Raw genomic sequence first — 21,517 nt, forward strand, 5'->3', positions numbered from 1 at the left:
TGCAAAAGGACCAGTGCGCAGTAATTGAGCATCTGAAATAGATATACATATTTCGGAGTTACAGGATGAATAAAATGTGTGCTTAAAAGAAAAAAAATGATTAAAAAAACAAAATCAAAGGACTATTTTTAAAGCGATAGAGATAAACTGAGAATCTAAAGAATCTGGAGTATTAAAATGTATGGGATATGTTATGAAGATGTAGGGAGTTAATCTGTATCATTTATAAACAACTTGGCTTAGGATAAATGGATAACTTCACGAACAATAAAAAAAAAAAGTTAGGATCAAAGGCTCCCGAAGTCAGCAGTGATAGAATGTTCTGGGGCCAGAATAGGATGCTGTCAGGAGAGGGAGGAAATAACTGGTTTGCTGGACTGGCACAATGCGCAGTAGATTCACTAGAAAACAATAGGTCTTCACCTTCAGGAAGATTAGGTAAATGTTGTAGGTGCCCGGCAATATCGCAGCCTTATTTTTGAAGTTAATGTGTGATGAAAAAACAATGGAACGACTGACCCGAGAAACTGGGCTTTGGTGCGGGAGCATAGAAGAGGTCACCGTGGTTTAACCTTTGGGGTTAAGCAGATCAAAGGGTTTGCTGAACAGAGAATCTGCATTGCATTTAATGGCCAAAATATTGAGATACCTTTCATGTTTTTCTGTGTGATTTTATTTTGCTAACAGCATTTTCATCACAGTCTGCAGAATCTAATAGCCAAACGGCGTTGGGTGAAACCGGGGGCAAAATAGCTTAGTTCCGCTTTCCGCCGAAAAACATTAAAGACACCAACAAGGTTATTAGTCGTTTGTAAGTGTATAGTTTCCAAGGGCTTTCACATGCCCCATAAACATCCAGAACAGCAAGGTCATGAGTACATGTTTGTCCTCCAGTTACAGTCCACTTACAATGTGCTTGAGTGTGCAATAACTCACGGACATAATATGAGGACTTGAAGCATCTAATATGTGTCGTCCATTGTATTTTAAACACATGTTGATTGTAGAGGGGCGTAAGTTCAGTCGCCTGGAGGCAAGGTGGCGTTTGAATCCCCCCCCCCCCCCCCCTTTAAAAAATGTTTCTTATATATTTTTAGGGATAAGTACAGAACACTTACCAAAACACTGTTCCTTCAAGTCACATGACTATCGGGACCCGGTAGAAGGCGCAGGAGCAAGTGCTGCCACTGGGAGAATGGGAGAAGGTAAGACACCACTAGACAACCAGGGATGGTTTGTTGACAGTTTATCATGTCAACATACTGTATCATATGTGTAGACATGATGAATGTCAACATTCTCATGTCTACTTGATGCATGTCGCTATGATAACTGTCGACCAGACATACCAAAATAATGCAGAGCGAATGCTTTGTCTGAATGCTTGTGTGGGTTATTAGTTCATTCACTCATATTCATTTGTGAATGTGATAATTTACTGTTGCTTTAAGGCACAGGTTCTCAAACTCAGTCTTCGGGACCCCACACGGTTCATGTTTTGCAGGTCACCTGTAGATTTAAAAAATGTGACAGTTGGTGTTACACAGTGCAGCTGCTGGGTGACATGGAACCGTGTGGGGTACTGAGGACCGAGTTTGAGAACCACTGCTTTAAGGCATTTGAAAAAATATAACGAAAACAACGGTCGTATGCAATGAGGTCTTACAGTGACCTAGCGACACCATACCTCCTGACAGCTCAAGGATCCTATTTATGAGTAGCCAGTAGTTTAACGAATTTCCAGTTTCAGGCACGGTGTCTTTATTTAGCATGCGAGATCATTGGCCAGTGCATGAGCAATGTCCCTAATGCCAGTGAAGAACCCACAGAACTCCTCCCCGGTGATGCTTTACCGGTGAGATAGACACGCTGAAGCTATCCTCTGATGTCATTAGTTTGCAGCATCATTCAGTTGCTGCCTACAGATATGTAACATATTAAGAAAAACTAAAATTAATATGCAAGCTTAAGCCTATATGAAAAAGCCTTTACAAATATATACGTAAATGTAGCCATACTCACGGTGTTCTTGGGTGGCCTATTTGGTTGGCATAGAACAAACTGGTCAGAAATAACTGTGTGGCAGGGAGAAAAACAAATAGCAATCCTGAATCAATCTGCTAAATCAGTGCTGGTGGAACATGGAGATTGCAATGGCCAACGGGAACATGACAATGGCCAACGGAAGCAGCCAACATACATACTAAGCAGCTGTGCACAATCAGGTTGATATAAACCATTAACTTACAATAACATGAAATAGAAAGCAGAGATGGAACTGCCCAATGGAGCTTATAATGCCAGAATAACATTATAGCTGTTTGTAAGGGTAAGGACCACTGCTCAGGTGTTTAATACATAGGGACCCACCTCCCTATACTGCTGCTAACAGCACTACCTTACCAGCAATGTCTTCAAAAAGATAGCGCTGACACAGGAGATGCAAGTCTCTGGCACAATGCCAAAATCTTTGCTTTCTACTATGCTGATGCTATATTTCCAAAAATATGATGGGACGATGGCACCTCCATGTGCAGGCATGGATGGAAGGGGGAGGGGGAATCATTAACATATATGGCACAATAGAAGTCTGTTCAGGGTGCCGACTGTACCCATTATAGATATGGCGCTAAGTCACTGTAAGAGCAAGATTATGGATAAGCGGATGTGGTACTTTAGGAAATTAGTATTTAGAAGCCTTTTCAAGATCTTGAAGATTAAGCAGCACCGAAGGAGTCATGCAGTCATGCATAGGATGAGGCTATCAGAGACTGTAGAAGGTCACTACAGCACTACAGAGATTGACTGCAAGAGATTCATAGGTGAGTTCAGAAATATAGGTGGAAGAGCAGTTATAAGCTTGGCTCAGTAATTTGAATTTTATTTTGTAGTTTATGAAAAGCCAATGAAGTATTTGGCAGCAGGCGAGGAAGGATGGGAAGTGTAAATGAGTCTTGTAGAACCATTAGCGATTGTCTATAGATGGAATACCCTTCTCCTGTCAAGCCAGGAGGAATGAGGCTACAATAATGAAGGTGGGAAATTATAAGAACAAGTATTAGAAGCCTGTGTAAGGAAAGGCTATATTTTGGAAATATGGCACAGGTGATAACAACTTTACTTGGAAAATGTCTAAATGTGAGGAATTAAAGAGAGTAGATTTTGGAAACAGATCACGTATTGGTGCCATGGGCTGTAAATGGCTGAGGTATAAAAGATGATGACAAGAATGTTAAATAACTTAATTTCTTTTTTTTTCTAATGTCTAGATATGAACATATGACCCGATACCTGTTTGAGACATGGGGTAATATTAAGGGAGTAAGTTTAAAGGTGAAGAGATAAATCTGTGTACAAGTGGTACTTTAACATATTCATTGATATCAATTTACTAAGAGATACTGGGAAAACAGAACAGTATTGGACAGATAACAATTAACTGTGGGAACAGAGACAAAGCGGCTACTTAGAGCTAGAGATATGGTGAAAGACTATTAATTGTGGGAGTAAAGAAAGAGCAATCACTAGGGGAACATGGAAGCATTGGGGGCAATGAGGAGTGTGCTACGGGGAGATCACAGGAAGTATTAGGACAGTCAGGAGCACACTAGGTGAAGATCATTAAAAGTATTGGGTCAATGAGGAGCGCACTAGGGCCCTCATTCCGAGTTGTTCGCTCGGTAAAAATCTTCGCATCGCAGCGATTTTCCGCTTAATGCGCATGCGCAATGTCCGCACTGCGACTGCGCCAAGTAAATTTGCTATGCACTTAGTAATTTTACTCACGGCTTTTTCATCGGACTGGCGATCGTAATGTGATTGACAGGAAATGGGTGTTACTGGGCGGAAACAGGCCATTTTATGGGCGTGTGGGAAAAAACGCTACCGTTTCCGGAAAAAACGCAGGAGTGGCCGGAGAAACGGAGGAGTGTCTGGGCGAACGCTGGGAGTGTTTGTGACGTCAAACCAGGAACGACAAGCACTGAACTGATCGCAGATGCCGAGTAAGTCTGAAGCTACTCAGAAACTGCTACGAGGTGTGTAATCGCAATATTGCGAATACATCGTTCGCAATTTTAAGATGCTAAGATTCACTCCCAGTAGGCGGCGGCTTAGCGTGAGCAACTCTGCTAAAATCGCCTTGCGAGCGAACAACTCGGAATGACCTCCTAAGTGAAGATCATTAGAATTATTAGGACAGTCAGGAGCACACTAGGTGAAGATCATTAGAATTATTGGGTCAATGAGGAGCACACTAGGTGAAGATCACAGGAAGTGTTGGGACAGTCAGGTGCACACCAGGGGATGATCATTTCAAGTATTGGGACAAAGAAGAGTGTACTAGGAGAAGATCACTAGAACTACTGGGGCAATCAAGAGCACACTCAGGGATGTCCACTAGAAGTATTGGGATAGTCAATAGAACACTAGGGGAAGATCATTAGAAGTACTGGGACAATGAGGAATGCACTAGGGGAAGATCACTAGAAGTATTGGGACAGTCAGGAGAACACTATGGGAAGATCATTAGAAGTATTGGGACAGTCAAGAGCACACTAGAGGAAGATCATTAGAAGTATTGGGTCAATGAGGAGCACACTAGGTGAAGATCATTAGAAGTATTAGGACAGTCAGGAGCACACTAGGTGAAGATCATTAGAAGTAGAGATGAGCGGGTCCGGTTTTACTCGGTTTTACTTGGATTTACTCGGTTCTCAAAACGGCATCTTATTGGCTCACGGATGCCACATGTTTTGGATAGCCAATAGGAAAAATCCGGATAAAACCAAACTGGCATTAATTCTGGCGTTAAATCCGAACCCTCTCATCTCTAATTAGAAGTATTGGGTCAATGAGGAGCACACTAGGTGAAGATCACAGAAAGTGTTGGGACAGTCAGGTGCACACCAGGGGATGATCATTTCAAGTTTTGGTACAAAGAAGAGTGTACTAGGAGAAGATCATTAGAACTACTGGGGCAATCAAGAGCACACTCAGGGATGTCCACTAGAAGTAATGGTACAATGAGGAGCGTACTACGGGAAGATTACTAGAAGTATTGGGACAGTCAGGAGAACACTAGGGGAAGATCATTAGAAGTATTGGGACAGTCAAGAGCACACTAGAGGAAGATCATTATAAGGACCGAGACAATGAGAAGCATGCTAGGGAAGGATCATTAGGAGGGCTGAGACTCTAAAGACCGTACTAGGATAAGACCATTAGAAGCATTAGGACAATACGGGGTGCACTAGGACAAGTTAATTAAAAAGGATAGTGGGGACCCTGACTGAGCAGTGAGGCAGGAAAGGGATACTAAAAAGAGAATCTAGCATCCTCTGAAAACACTGGTTCTCCCCCTTAGAACTACAATACATGCAAACAACAAGTGAAATATGGATCATTACTTGGCAATGGAGCCGCAAATAGTGAGAAGGGAATAGACATTCACTTTAAATATGTAGTCAGTCACTTCTGAGAGACGTATCTGATGACAACATAATGAGTCATAAAAAAGAAAACATCACATAGTGTAAAACCATAAATACATCAATCTATAAAAAATACAATGATTGATTATTTAAATTGGCAATTAATTATTAATATTTGAAAGGGATGAAAACCTTTTGGTAATGATCTTGCACAAAAATGCCAAGGAAACAGCTCTGAATGTGTAGTACTGTATGAGGATACTGGGCAGGCAACAGTGGAGGGGAGTACATAGATATGGGGGCTGGAGTGGACTAGCCAGGCTGCTGGACCTTATAGCAAGTAAATGGCCCTGTCATTGTGGAGGACATAGTCAATCATATGCCCCACACTCTTGTCAATGCCTCCCAGTACCGTGGCCCAACAATTCTACCTGTAGCACTGGTGATGTGGTTGGAATGTCTGCTACAACACCAGTTCCTTGGGCACTAAAGCTGTTGTGGCAGCTGTAGCTTGATCAAGCAGGTAACAATATGTGCAAACAGTAAGTGTAGATTTAAAGATATGTATCATGAGAAGTAAGCTTGGCCAAGACGAAAGCTGAAAAAAATTAATGTTGGGATTTGTAATTTGTAAAAATTAATGTTGGGATTTGGGATTGTTATGCACACCAGTGCCTGCAGGAAAGTACTGGTGTCAGAACTGTTATGCACTCCAGTGTCTGCAGGAATGTACTGGTGTTTGAACTGTTATGCAAAACAAATGGACTCACAGACAAACTGGGGAATATGACATAACGTACACAGAAGGTAATAGGGTAACAAAATACACACAAAGTGAACAGAGAAGCCCAGAGGCTAAGGAACTGGGTATCTCCTTTGTATTAGAACTGCACAGATGGAAAAAGCAAGATGTTGTGTTTTAATACATAGAGAACCCGAAATGCTGTTGCTAAGGGCAACAGCAAAACCCTAAAGGGTTACCAACGGGTGTGGCAGTAAACTCCTTGGTCAGAGATGGAATGATAGACACAAGGAGAGTCTCCACAATCCTATTTCTCACTTGCAGTGCACAGGTTTTAGCTTACTGCCACTAAACTGACCCCTGACACCTAGCACAGTGAGACAGGATTAGACAGGCAAGTCTTAGAATACAGCCGCAAACTTGCTAAGTTCACAGAGTGGTAACAGAACCCCAGCAAGCTAAACGACTGACTCCAGTCTTACTGCTAGGTCTGGATTGGCAGAGTGTAATACCAAATCCCCAGGCCTATTTGCAGTAAGCAACAAACAAATACAAAGCTACACAGTACTGGCTAACTTTCATGAACTGACTAACCAACAAAGATTCAGCAGCATCTGCTTACCCTGAAAAGAGGCCTTATAAAGCAGGTGCTGTCCACGCCCCACTCAGACCTCACAGACTGTGAGCACAAAAACCAGCACCGGATCCCCTGCCGTGCACAGAGCCTATAACCACTGCACAGCAAAAGACCCGAACCGGAGTATCAGCTGCGCTCAGGTTACTCCACTAGCACTTGTCTCCCGGTTGCCATGACGACGTGGCAGCACAGGGCAGGAGACCCTAACAGTACCCCCCCTCTGACGAGGGGTCAAAGAACCCCTACCACCGGGTTTATCGGGGAACTGCGAGAAGAAAGAGCGTATCAGTCTGGGGGCATGAAGATCACAACTGCGCACCCACGACCGCTCCTCCGGGCCATACCCCTTCCAGTGCACCAAAAATGACAGCCGACCCCGAACCACCTTGGAGTCAAGAATCCTTTCAACAACAAACTCCCTCTGGCCACGTATCAGAAGAGGGGAAGGTCTTCCACTGGAAGAAGGATTACTAATCGCCCGTTTTAAAAGGGAACAATGAAATGTTTTATTGATACCCAAAGAACGGGGCAGATCTAACTGAAATGCCACCGGATTGATAACCCTGGTGATCTTATAAGGGCCGATGAACCGGGGCCCTAACTTATGAGATGGCTGTCTCAACTTCAAATTCTTGGTAGACAACCAGACGAAGTCTCCTAATTTGAAGCTGCAGGGTCTTTTCCGCTTATCAAAAACCCTTTTGGTCACTAATGACACAGACACAAGGGCTTTCTTCACTTTCCGCCAAATACCTCTAAGGACCGAAACCACAGAGGAACCACCAGGCGTGGAGTCCAGGGGGTCAAAAGAATTGGCCTTAGGATGATGCCCATACACACAAAGGAAGGGAGAGATCCCTGTAGCAGAGTGAGCCGCGTTGTTATAGGCAAACTCCGCCATGGACAGATGAGCAACCCAGTCAGTCTGACACTTGGAGACATAACACCTGAGGAACTGCTCCAAGGACTGGTTCACCCTTTCAGTCTGCCCATTAGACTGCGGATGGTAGCCTGACGACAAGCTGACAGAAATCTGGAGATCGGAACAAAATGCCCTCCAGAATTTGGCCACAAACTGGGATCCGCGGTCAGAGACCACATCAAGTGGCAACCCGTGGAGACGCACAACATGCAGCATAAATAATTCAGACAGGCGTCTGGCTGATGGCAGCCCAACCAGTGGAACGAAGTGCGCCATCTTCGAAAACCTGTCAACGACAACCCAGATGGCTGTCATCCCCGAGGATTTGGGCAAGTCCACCACAAAATCCATTGAAATGTGGGTCCATGGCTTAGATGGGATAGAGAGTGGATGTAATGGGCCAACAGGAACCCCTCTAGGAGTCTTATTTCGGGCACAGATGTCACATGCCCGAACCCACTGATCCACATCCTTAGCCACCGAGGGCCACCACACCGCCCTAGATAGCAACTCCCGAGTTCTGGCACTACCCGGGTGACCTGCCGACTTCTTGGCATGGAATTCCAGGAACACTCGCTGTCTTAACCTAGGAGGCACAAACAAAAGACCTACCGGAAGGTCTGGAGGAGCCTGCTCCTGTGCTCTAAGGACTAATGATAAGAGGTCCTGGGTAATGCCCACTTTAATACATGATGGGGAAACAATGGGCAACGGCTCCTCGGTGGTCTCCTGGATTGGAGCAAAACTCCGCGAGAGCGCATCAGCCTTGATGTTTTTTGACCCAGGGCGATATGTTATCAAAAAATTAAAGCGAGCAAAAAACAAAGCCCATCGTGCCTGCCTGGCATTGAGACGCTTTGCTGACTCTAAATATGCCAGATTCTTATGGTCAGTGAGAATTGAGACCACAAACTTAGCCCCCTCAAGCCAGTGTCTCCACTCCTCGAGTGCATCCTTAATAGCCAACAATTCCCGGTTACCCACGTCATAATTCATCTCGGCAGGCGAAAATTTACGGGAAAAGTAAGCACAGGGATGAAGGCGATTATCAGACACTCCCATCTGAGAAAGCACTGCCCCAATACCCATCTCAGAGGCATCCACCTCCACCACAAAAGGACGCTCTGGATCTGGGTGTCGCAGCACCTTGGCCGAAACAAATGCCCTTTTGAGACGGGCAAAAGCCGCTTTAGCCTCACAAGACCAGTGAGCAACATCCGCCCCTTTCTTAGTGAGTGCCACCAAGGGCGCCACTATAGACGAAAATCCAGCGATAAATCGTCTATAAAAATTCGCAAAGCCCAGGAAACGCTGAAGCGCCTTCAAACTAGTGGGCTGCACCCAATCCAGGACTGCCTGTACCTTGGAACCCTCCATTTGGAAACCTTCTGGGGAGATAATATATCCTAGAAATGCGATTTGCTGAACTTCAAATTCGCACTTCTCCAGCTTCGCCCCAAGCCGGTGGTCTCTGAGTTTCTGGAGGACTAAGCGTACATGCTTCCGATGTTCCTCCAGGGAATGGGAGAAGATTAGGATGTCATCTAAGTATACAACTAAGAATCTATCCAAATATTCCCTGAGCACATCATTCATGAAATCCTGGAAGACTGCCGGGGCAGTACAGAGTCCAAAAGGCATCACCAAATATTCATAATGCCCTGAGTGGGTATTAAAGGCAGTCTTCCATTCATCCCCCTCTCTTATTCGGATTAGATTGTACGCACCGCGTAGGTCAATCTTAGAAAAAATGGTGGCAGTACGAAGCTGGTCAAACAAGACCGAAATGAGAGGCAGTGGGTATGAGTTTTTAATCGTGATACGGTTCAATTCCCTGAAGTCGATGCAGGGTCGCAACGAACCGTCCTTTTCTCTATCGTCCTAGTGGATGCTGGGGTTCCTGAAAGGACCATGGGGAATAGCGGCTCCGCAGGAGACAGGGCACAAAAAGTAAAGCTTTACGATCAGGTGGTGTGTACTGGCTCCTCCCCCTATGACCCTCCTCCAAGCCTCAGTTAGATTTTTGTGCCCGGCCGAGAAGGGTGCAATCTAGGTGGCTCTCCTAAAGAGCTGCTTAGAAAAGTTTAGCTTAGGTTTTTTATTTTACAGTGAGTCCTGCTGGCAACAGGATCACTGCAACGAGGGACTTAGGGGAGAAGAAGTGAACTCACCTGCGTGCAGGATGGATTGGCTTCTTGGCTACTGGACATCAGCTCCAGAGGGACGATCACAGGTACAGCCTGTATGGTCACCGGAGCCTTGCCGCCGGCCCCCTTGCAGATGCTGAAGTAAGAAGAGGTCCAGAATCGGCGGCAGAAGACTCCTCAGTCTTCTAAAGGTAGCGCACAGCACTGCAGCTGTGCGCCATTTTCCTCTCAGCACACTTCACACGGCAGTCACTGAGGGTGCAGGGCGCTGGGAGGGGGGCGCCCTGGGAGGCAAATGAAAACCTATTTTGGCTAAAAATACCTCACATATAGCCTCCGGAGGCTATATGGAGATATTTAACCCCTGCCAGAATCCGTTAAGAGCGGGAGACGAGGCCGCCGAAAAAGGGGCGGGGCCTATCTCCTCAGCACACAGCGCCATTTTCCCTCACAGAAAGGCTGGAGGGAAGGCTCCCAGGCTCTCCCCTGCACTGCACTACAGAAACAGGGTTAAAACAGAGAGGGGGGGCACTAATTTGGCGTTAGAAATATATAATAAAGATGCTATAAGGGAAAACACTTATATAAGGTTGTCCCTATATAATTATAGCGTTTTTGGTGTGTGCTGGCAAACTCTCCCTCTGTCTCTCCAAAGGGCTAGTGGGTCCTGTCCTCTATCAGAGCATTCCCTGTGTGTGTGCTGTGTGTCGGTACGTGTGTGTCGACATGTATGAGGACGATGTTGGTGAGGAGGCGGAGCAATTGCCTGTAATGGTGATGTCACTCTCTAGGGAGTCGACACCGGAATGGATGGCTTATTTAGGGAATTACGTGATAATGTCAACACGCTGCAAGGTCGGTTGACGACATGAGACGGCCGACAAACAATTAGTACCGGTCCAGACGTCTCAAAAACACCGTCAGGGGTTTTAAAACGCCCGTTTACTTTAGTCGGTCGACACAGACACAGACAGGGACACTGAATCCAGTGTCGACGGTGAATAATCAAACGTATTCCTTATTAGGGCCACACGTTAAAGGCAATGAAGGAGGTGTTACATATTTCTGATACTACAAGTACCACAAAAGAGGGTATTATGTGGGATGTGAAAAAACTACCGTAGTTTTTCCTGAATCAGATAAATTAAATAAAGTGTGTGATGATGCGTGGGTTCCCCCCGATAGAAAATTAGGGGCGGTATACCCTTTCCCGCCAGAAGTTAGGGCGCGTTGGGAAACGCCCCTTAGGGTGGCTAAGGCGCTCACACGCTTATCAAAACAAGTGGCGGTACCGTCTATAGATAGGGCCGTCCTCAAGGACCAGCTGACAGGAGGCTGGAAAATATCATAAAAAGTATATACACACATACTGGTGTTATACTGCGACCAGCGATCGCCTCAGCCTGGATGTGCAGAGCTGGGGTGGCTTGGTCGGATTCCCTGACTAAAAATATTGATACCCTTGACAGGGACAGTATTTTATTGACTATAGAGCATTTAAAGGATGCATTTCTATATATGCGAGATGCACAGAGGGATATTTGCACTCTGGCATCAAGAGTAAATGCGATGTCCATATCTGCCAGAAGATGTTATGGACACGACAGTGGTCAGGTGATGCAGATTCCAAACGGCACAAAGGTGTATTGCCGTATAAAGGAAGAGGAGTTATTTGGGGTCGGTCCATCGGACCTGGTGGCCACGGCAACTGCTGGAAAATCCACCGTTTTTACCCTAAGTCACATCTCTGCAGAAAAAGACACCGTCTTTTCAGCCTCAGTCCTTTCGTCCCTATAAGATCATATCTGCCCAGGGATAGAGGAAAGGGAAGAAGACTGCAGCAGGCAGCCCATTCCCAGGAACAGAAGCGTTCCACCGCTTCTGACAAGTTCTCAGCATGGCGCTGAGACCGTACAGGACCCCTGGATCCTACAAGTAGTATCCCAGGGGTACAGATTGAAATGTCGAGACGTTTCCCCTTCGCAGGCTCCTGAAGTCTGCTTTACCAAGGTCTCCCTCCGACAAGGAGGCAGTATGGGAAAAAATTCACAAGCTGTATTCCCAGCAGGTGATAATTAAATTACCTCTCCTACTACAAGAAAAGGGGTATTATTCCACACTATATTGTGGTACTGAAGCCAGAAGGCTAGGTGAGACTTATTCTAAAAAATTTTTGAACACTTACAAAGGTTCAAATCAAGATGGAGTCACTCAGAGCAGTGATAACGAACCAGGAAGAAGGGGACTATATAGTGTCCCGGGACATCAGGGATGCTTACTTCTATGTCCCAAAGTTGCCCTTCTCACTAAGGGTACCTCAGGTTCGTGGTGCAGAACTGTCACTATCAGTTTCAGACGCTGCCGTTTGGATTGTCCACGGCACCCCGGGTCTTTACCAAGGTAATGGCCGAAATGATGATTCTTCTTCGAAGAAAAGGCGTCTTAATTATCCCTTACTTGGACGATCTCCTGATAAGGGCATAGTCCAGGGAACAGTTGGAGGTCGGAGTAGCACTATCTCGGATACTGCTACAACAGCACGGGTGGATTCTAAATATTCCAAAATCGCAGTTGATCCCGACGACACGTCTGCTGTGCCTAGGGATGATTCTGGACACAGTCCAGAAAAAGGTGTTTCTCCCGGAAGAGAAAGCCAGGGAGTTATCCGAGCTAGTCAGGAACCTCCTAAAAACAGTGCATCATTGCACAAGGGTCCTGGTAAAAATGGTGGCTTCCTACGAAGCAATTCCATTCGGCAGATTTCACGCAAGAACTTTTCAGTGGGATCTGCTGGACAAATGGTCCGGATCGCATCTTCAGATGCATCAGCGGATAACCCTATATCCAAGGACAAGGGTGTCTCTCCTGTGGTGGTTATAGAGTGCTCATCTTCTAGAGGGCCGCAGATTCGGCATTCAGGATTGGATGCTGGTGACCACGGAGCCCAGCCCGAGAGGCTGGGGAGCAGTCACACAAGGAAAAAATTTCCAGGGAGTGTGATCAAGTCTGGAGACTTTTCTCCACATAAATATACTGGAGCTAAGGGTAAATTTATAATGCTCTAAGCTTAGCAAGACCTCTGCTTCAAGGTCAGCCGGTATTGATCCAGTGGGAAAAACATCACGGCAGTCGCCCACGTAAACAGACAGGGCGACACAAGAAGCAGGAGGGCAATGGCAAAAACTGCAAGGACTTTTCGCTGGGCGGAAAATCATGTGATAGCACTGTCAGCAGTGTTTCATCCCGGGAATGGAAACTGGGAAGCAGACTTCCTCAGCAGGCACGACCTCCACCCGGGAGAGTGGAAACTTCATCGGGAAGTTTTTTCCACATGATTGTAAACCGTTGGGAAATACCAAAGGTGGACATGATGGCGTCCCGTCTGAACAAAAAACGGGACAGGTATTGCGCCAGGTCAAGAGACCCTCAGGCAATAGCTGTGGACGTTCTGGTAACACCGTGGGTGTACCAGTCGGTGTATGTGTTCCCTCCTCTGCTTCTCATACCTAAGGTGCTGAGTATTATAAGACGTAGAGGAGTAAGAACTATACTCATGGCTCCGGATTGGCCAAGAAGGACTTGGTACCCGGAACTTCAAGAGATGCTTACAGAGGTCTTATGGCCTCTGCTGCTAAGAAGGGATTTGCTTCAGCAAGTACCATGTCTGTTCCAAGACTTACCGCAGCTGCGTTTGTCGGCATGGCGGTGGAACGCCGGATCCTAAGGGAAAAAGGCATTCCGGAAGAGGTCATTCCTACCCTGGTCAAAGCCAGAAAGGAGGTGACCGCACAACATTATCACCACATGTGGCGAAAATATGTTGCGTGGTGTGAGGCCAGGATGGCCCCACAAAGAAATTTCAACTCGGTCGTTTCCTGCATTTCCTGCAAACAGGAGTGTCTATGGGCCGCAAATTGGGGTCCATTAAGGTTCAAATTTCGGCCCTGTCGATTTTCTTCCAGAAAGAATTGGCTTCAGTTCCTGAAGTCCAGAAGTTTGTCAAGGGAGTATTGCATATACAACCCCCTTTTGTGCCTCCAGTGGCACTGTGGGATCTCAACGTAGTTCTGGGATTCCTCAAATCACATTGGTTTAAAACCAGTCAAATCTGTGGATTTGAAGCATCTCACATGGAAAGTGACCATGCTCTTGGCCCTGGCCTGGACCAGGCGAGTGTCAAATTGGTGGTTTTTTCTCAAAAAAGCCCATATCTGTTTGTCCATTCGGACAGGGCAGAGCTGCGGACTCGTCCCCAGTTCTCTCCCTAAGGTGGTGTCAGTGTTTCACCTGAACCAGCTTATTGTGGTGCCTTGCACCTACTAGGGACTTGGAGGACTCCAAGTTGCTAGATGTTGTCAGGGCCCTGAAAATATGTTCCAGGACGGCTGGAGTCAGGAAAACTGACTTGCTGTTATCCTGTATGCACCCAACAAACTGGGTGCTCTTGCTTCTAAGCAGACTATTGCTAGTTGGATGTGTAATACAATTCAGCTTGCACATTCTGTGGCAGGCCTGCCACAGCCAAAATATGTAAATGCCCATTCCACAAGGAAGGTGGGCTCATCTTGGGCGGCTGCCCGAGGGGTCTCGGCTTTACAACTTTGCCGAGCGGTTATTTAGTCAGGGGCAAACACGTTTGTAAAATCCTACAAATTTGATACCCTGGCTAAGGAGGACCTGGAGTTCTCTCATTCGGTGCTGCAGAGTCATCCGCACTCTCCCGCCCGTTTGGGAGCTTTGGTATTATCCCCATGGTCCTTTCAGGAACCCCAGCATCCACTAGGACGATAGAGAAAATAAGAATTTACTTACCGATAATTCTATTTCTCGGAGTCCGTAGTGGATGCTGGGCGCCCATCCCAAGTGCGGATTGTCTGCAATACTTGTACATAGTTACAAAAATCGGGTTATTATTGTTGTGAGCCATCTTTTCAGAGGCTCCGCTGTTATCATACTGTTAACTGGGTTCAGATCACAGGTTGTACAGTGTGATTGGTGTGGCTGGTATGAGTCTTACCCGGGATTCAAAATCCTTCCTTATTGTGTACGCTCGTCCGGGCACAGTACCTAACTGAGGCTTGGAGGAGGGTCATAGGGGGAGGAGCCAGTACACACCACCTGATCGTAAAGCTTTACTTTTTGTGCCCTGTCTCCTGCGGAGCCGCTATTCCCCATGGTCCTTTCAGGAACCCCAGCATCCACTACAGACTCCGAGAAATAGAATTATCGGTAAGTAAATTCTTATTTTTACCCACGAAGAAGAACCCCGACCCAACTGGAGACTGTGAAGGTCTGATAAATCCCTTAGCCAAGTTCTCCTGAATGTACTCTGCCATAGCCTGAGTCTCAGGACGTGACAGGGAGTACAACCTGCTCTTGGGAAGCTTAGCATTTGGCAACAAATCAATGGCACAGTCATAGGGGCGATGGGGAGGTAGTACCTCTGCAACTTTTTTGGAGAACACGTCCGCAAAATCTGCATAACACCCTGGCAATCCTGGCAAACTTAGCTGCGAGAGCCTGACTGGAAGGCTCAAGCAACTCCTGAAACAATCAGTACCCCAACTAAGAATCTCCCTAGAGACCCAGTCAAATTGAGGATTGTGGGCCCTTAACCAGGGTAACCCCAACACCAATGGGGCAAAAGTACAGACAGTCACATAAAAGGACAATTTTTCAGAGTGTGTGGCTCCAATAAACAAAGAAATCTGGCTAGTGCAAGAGGTAATTTTACCTTGGGATAATGGTTCCCCGTTTAACCCACAAATCTCAATTTCCGATGCCAAGGGTACTAAGGGAACAGAGTGTTTCAGGGCGAATTGGCGGTCCATAAAAACCCCGTCGGCCCCACTGTCCACAATGGCCTCAGTCTTGACAGTTTGACCGAGGATCTTCAAGGTCACCGGAATGATAAAAGTCTTCTTGGGAAATTCTGACTTCTGGCCTGACAGGATATTTCCCATCACCCTCAGGCCCTGAAGTTTTCCGGCTTTTCTGGGCATGATACTACCACATGACCTTTATTCCCACAGTACAAACACAACCCCTGCTGTCTCCTCCGCGTCTTCTCACGCGAGGAGAGGCGGGTAGCCCCAATCTGCATAGGCTCCTCAGAAAATTCCTCAGAGTCTGAGGTTCCCTTGGGAAGGAAGGAAATCTCAGTCTCCCTTTCAAGCCTACGCTCTCTCAGCCGTCTATCCACCCGGATGGATAACTGCATGAGCTGATCCAAGCTATCAGGCAAGGGATATTGTACCAGTTGGTCCTTTATCTGGTTAGAAAGACCTCTTCGGTACTGGTGTCTCAGGGCTGGGTCATTCCACTGGGTATCATGGGCCAACCTCCGAAACTCCGTACAGTAAACCTCAACTGGCCTTCGCCCTTGCTTAAGGATCGAAATCTGAGCCTCGGCTGAGGCCGTCTTGTCAGGGTCATCATACAACATGCCCAGTGCCGTAAAAAAAGCATCAACACTTTTAAGCGACGGACAGTCAGGCTGCAACCCATATGCCCAGACCTGTGGGTCTCCTTGTAGCAAGGAAATCACTATGCCCACCCGCTGAATCTCCGACCCAGAAGACTGAGGCCTAAGCCGGAAGTATAGCTTGCAGCTCTCCTTGAAACAAAAGAACTGCGAGCGATCTCCAGAAAAACGATCCGGGAGATTTACTTTCGGCTCCTTAACCCCTGCAGGTGCTGCTGCTGCGGGAGCTCCACCAGCAGCCTGGGAGGTGTGCATTTTAATGGACAAATCATTAAATTGTCGAGTCAGGACCTGCACCTGATCGACCACCTGTTGCAACGTATTTTGAGGGGTATGCTCCATATTCCCACAAAATTTCAACAGGAGTATTAGGCTGCTGAATATGTTATGCACACCAGTGCCTGCAGGAAAGTACTGGTGTCAGAACTGTTATGCACTCCAGTGTCTGCAGGAATGTACTGGTGTTTGAACTGTTATGCAAAACAAATGGACTCACAGACAAACTGGGGAATATGACATAACGTACACAGAAGGTAATAGGGTAACAAAATACACACAAAGTGAACAGAGAAGCCCAGAGGCTAAGGAACTGGGTATCTCCTTTGTATTAGAACTGCACAGATGGAAAAAGCAAGATGTTGTGTTTTAATACATAGAGAACCCGAAATGCTGTTGCTAAGGGCAACAGCAAAACCCTAAAGGGTTACCAACGGGTGTGGCAGTAAACTCCTTGGTCAGAGATGGAATGATAGACACAAGGAGAGTCTCCACAATCCTATTTCTCACTTGCAGTGCACAGGTTTTAGCTTACTGCCACTAAACTGACCCCTGACACCTAGCACAGTGAGACAGGATTAGACAGGCAAGTCTTAGAATACAGCCGCAAACTTGCTAAGTTCACAGAGTGGTAACAGAACCCCAGCAAGCTAAACGACTGACTCCAGTCTTACTGCTAGGTCTGGATTGGCAGAGTGTAATACCAAATCCCCAGGCCTATTTGCAGTAAGCAACAAACAAATACAAAGCTACACAGTACTGGCTAACTTTCATGAACTGACTAACCAACAAAGATTCAGCAGCATCTGCTTACCCTGAAAAGAGGCCTTATAAAGCAGGTGCTGTCCACGCCCCACTCAGACCTCACAGACTGTGAGCACAAAAACCAGCACCGGATCCCCTGCCGTGCACAGAGCCTATAACCACTGCACAGCAAAAGACCCGAACCGGAGTATCAGCTGCGCTCAGGTTACTCCACTAGCACTTGTCTCCCGGTTGCCATGACGACGTGGCAGCACAGGGCAGGAGACCCTAACAGGGATTTGTAGTAAATCAGAATATAAACTATATTTCTCTTATGTGCATTCAGCAGTATGCATGGCTTCTGCAGGTGTCTTGTAAGAAGTCCGCTATGGTGGCATGTGCTAATGAACTGGAAGAGCTAGAGACATTGGGGGTCATTCCGAGTTGATCGCTCGTTGCCGATTTTCGCAACGGAGTGATTAAGGCTAAAATGCGCATGCGCATGGTACGCAGTGCGCATGCGCTAAATATTTTAACACAAAACTTAGTAGATTTACTCACGTCCGAACGTAGAATTTTCATCATTGAAGTGATCGGAGTGTGATTGACAGGAAGTGGGTGTTTCTGGGTGGAAACTGGGCGTTTTCTGGGAGTGTGCTAAAAAACGCAGGCGTGTCAGGGAAAAACGCAGGAGTGTCTGGAGAAACGGGGGAGTGGCTGGCCGAACGCAGGGCGTGTTTGTGACGTCAAACCAGGAACGAAACGGCCAGAGCTGATCGCAATCTGTGAGTAGGTCTGGAGCTACTCAGAAACTGCTAAGAATTTTCTATTCGCAATTCTGCTAATCTTTCGTTCGCTATTCTGCTAAGCTAAGATACCCTCCCAGAGGGCGGCGGCCTAGCGTGTGCAATGCTGCTAAAATCTGCTAGCGAGCGAACAACTCGGAATGACCCCCATAGATCATTCTATCAGAATTTACACTCCTTTTTCTCTGCGTGTTGCAGCTATCTATCGCCCACCTGGGCATCCAAAACAATTTCTAGATGATTTTTCTGCCTGGCTCTCTCACTTCTTATCCTCTGATATCTCCACCATTATCATGGGAGATTTCAATATTGCTATTGATAGTCCAAAATATGCTGCTCATACCTCCAATCTACTCTCTCTAACCTCCTCTCTCGGCCTCTCCCAATGGACTGACTCCTCTACTCATCAGGAGGGCCACTGCCTTGATCTAATATTCACCAGACTATGCTCCGTTTCTGAACTCACTAACACTCCTTTCCCTCTCTCAGATCACAACCTTATCATCTGCATGCTCTCCTCTAACACTTCAAACTGAGTGCCACTGACATCCTCCAATCCCCCTCAAACCCGCAGAAATATTAATGCAATTAATCTTCAAGAACTTTCCACCTCACTGCAGCAACTGCTTTTACCTATTTCTGCATTCACTTCTCCTGAGATGGCTGTATCACACCTGAACCAGACTCTAGAGAAAGCCCTTGACGAAGTGGCTCCAGCTACCCATCACACTCCACGTAGGCCTAGATGTCAACCGTGGCACTCTAAAATAACAAGTCACCTACAAAAACTGTCACGCAAAGTTGAATGCCAGTGGCGTAAATCTCGTATTTCAAGTGACTTCCTCACATATAAGACTGTCTACCACTGTAATGCTCTGTACACTGCCAAACAAACATATTTCCAAACGCTCATCTCTGCTCAAGCCTCTAACCCCAAACGACTTTTTAATACATTTAACTCACTTCTCAACCCTCCATCACCCAACCCGCCAGCCAGAGCCGGCCTTAGGCATTCAAACTAGGCAAATGCCTAGGGCATTTGGTATGCTTAGGGGCACCAGCAGCTCCATGCCTATATTCTGTGTGTGACTGTGGCTGTATCTGCATATGAAATACTACGTTGCGTGTATTCTTGGAAATCACTGTAATGTAGCATTTCGTATGCAGATACAGCTGCAGTCGCACAGGCATGCTGGATATCATTTTAATCAGCAGAAGCTGCTTGTGCATCCTAGCCATATAGTAATGCAAATAAGATGCATTTTCATAAACAAAAGGTGCCCGACGTTAGCATAGCTGCCAGCTGACTCATGCCAGGCATCTCTTGCAGAACTAGCGGCGGTGCTAGGGGGCACCAGCCGAAATCTTGCCTAGGGCATCATATTGGTTAGGGCTGGCTCTGCCGCCAGCCACTATCAAGACGCAAGATCTTGCTTCCTACTTCAAGGACAAGATTGAGAAGATCCAAGCTGAAATGGTATGCTCTTCCTCAATCAGTGACCTACTCAATTCCTTACCTGAACCCTCTGGCACTTTCTCTTCATTTGATCCCACAAATGAAGATGAAGTATCAACATTCTTCTCATCCTACTACTCTGCTACCTCTCCTCTTGGTCCTATACTCTCACAAATAAGTAAAGCTCTGTCTCCTGTGCTCATCCCAACCTTAACTAACATTTGTAATCTCTCTCTCTCTACTGGTATCTTTCCTTCACTTTTCAAGCATGCAGTGATTACTCCCATTCTGAAAAAACAAAATTCTGACTCTAACTCTCTCTCAAACTACCGTCCCATCTCTCACCTCCCATGTCTCTCAAGCTGCTTGAGAAACTCGCCTCACACACTTTCTTAACTCATATAACTTATTGGACCCACATCAATCAGGCTTTCGCTCCCAACACTCCACAGAGACAGCACTGACTAAAGTAATGAATGATCTGGTCACTGCGAAGTCTAAATGCCATTACTCACTACTTATTCTTCTAGATCTCTCTGCTGCTTTTGACACTGTTGACCACTCTCTTCTCATACAAACACTGCAATACCTAGGTCTTCAGGACACAGCCCTCTCTTGGCTCCTATCCTACCTATCTAATCGCTCTTTCAGTGTCCGTTTCTCTGAATCCACCTCCTCTTCGCTACCTCTTTCAGTTGGAGTACCGCAAGGCTCAGTCTTAGGTCCTCTGCTTTTATCAATCTATACCTCATGTCTTGGGAAACTAATCAGCTCTTTTGGATTTCAGTATCATCTGTACGCAGATGATACTCAAATCTACCTATCCTCTCCTGATTTGTCTCTGTCTGTATTGGGCCGGGTCACTGAATGCCTCTCTGCCATTTCATCTTGGATGTCATCTCGCCACCTCAAACTTAATATTTCCAAAACAGAGTTAATTATATTTCCACCGGCCAATAGCAGTTACCTACTTGATATTTCTATCACTGTTGAGAACTCTACAATCAGCCCTACACGACAAGCTCGCTGCCTAGGTGTCATACTTTACTCAGAATTGTCCTTTGCTCCCCAAACCAACCTGTCTCAAAATCATGTTACATGCGTCTAAGAAATATATCCAAAATACGATCATATCTTACACAAGACACTGCTAAAACTCTAATCCATGCTCTCATTATCTCCCGCATTGATTATTGCAATAGTCTTCTTACTGGTCTTACAAAGAAGAGACTCTCACCATTACAATCCATTCTGAATGCAGCTGCGGGGCTAATATTCCTGGTTTGATGTTCATTGTCTGCAGACCCACTTTGTCAGTCCCTCCATTGGCTACCTGTATTCTACCGTATTCAATATAAAATACTGTTGCTTACACACAAGGCTATTAACCATACTACACCAACATACATCTCTTCACTTATCTCAAAATATCTCCCAACCCGGCCCCTTCGCTCTTCACAAGACCTACGTCTCTCATCCACACTCATTACTTGCTCCCATGCACGTTTACAGGACTTTCTTCGGCCTGCACCCACTCTGTGGAATGCCCTACCACGTACAATAAGACTCTCCTCTAGTCTTCAAACCTTCAAGCGTTCCCTGAAAACTCAACTATTCAGACAAGCTTATCAAATTCCAGAACCGCTCACATTACCTTCATAGCTCTCCTATCCAATTAAATCCTCACAGTACAGTCCACACATCCCCCACATATATTCTTTCTTCACTCTTCTTTCCCCTGAACCTGGTTCATCACTGCTGTGATGTGATATCATGCAGCCCACAAGGAATCTTTACAATCTGGTGAACAACTATGAAATAAATAGCACCTGTCCTTGTGTATCAATGCCTATTTCCCCATAGATTGTAAG

At 46.2% G+C, this 21,517-nt stretch overlaps 1 long non-coding RNA gene across 1 annotated transcript in view; it reads left to right on the plus strand.

Annotated features, from left to right (window-relative positions):
* The window catches only part of LOC134911152 (uncharacterized), a 192,167-nt gene that overhangs the window by 143,437 nt on the left and 27,213 nt on the right, over positions 1 to 21,517 (plus strand). Inside the window, exon 2 of the long non-coding RNA XR_010176357.1 lies at positions 1,098 to 1,205. This is a non-coding gene — a long non-coding RNA (uncharacterized LOC134911152). The remainder of the gene's footprint in view (positions 1 to 1,097; positions 1,206 to 21,517) is intronic.

The sequence above is a fragment of the Pseudophryne corroboree genome, chromosome 4 (assembly GCF_028390025.1).
Source record: "Pseudophryne corroboree isolate aPseCor3 chromosome 4, aPseCor3.hap2, whole genome shotgun sequence".
Classification (NCBI taxonomy): domain Eukaryota; kingdom Metazoa; phylum Chordata; class Amphibia; order Anura; family Myobatrachidae; genus Pseudophryne; species Pseudophryne corroboree.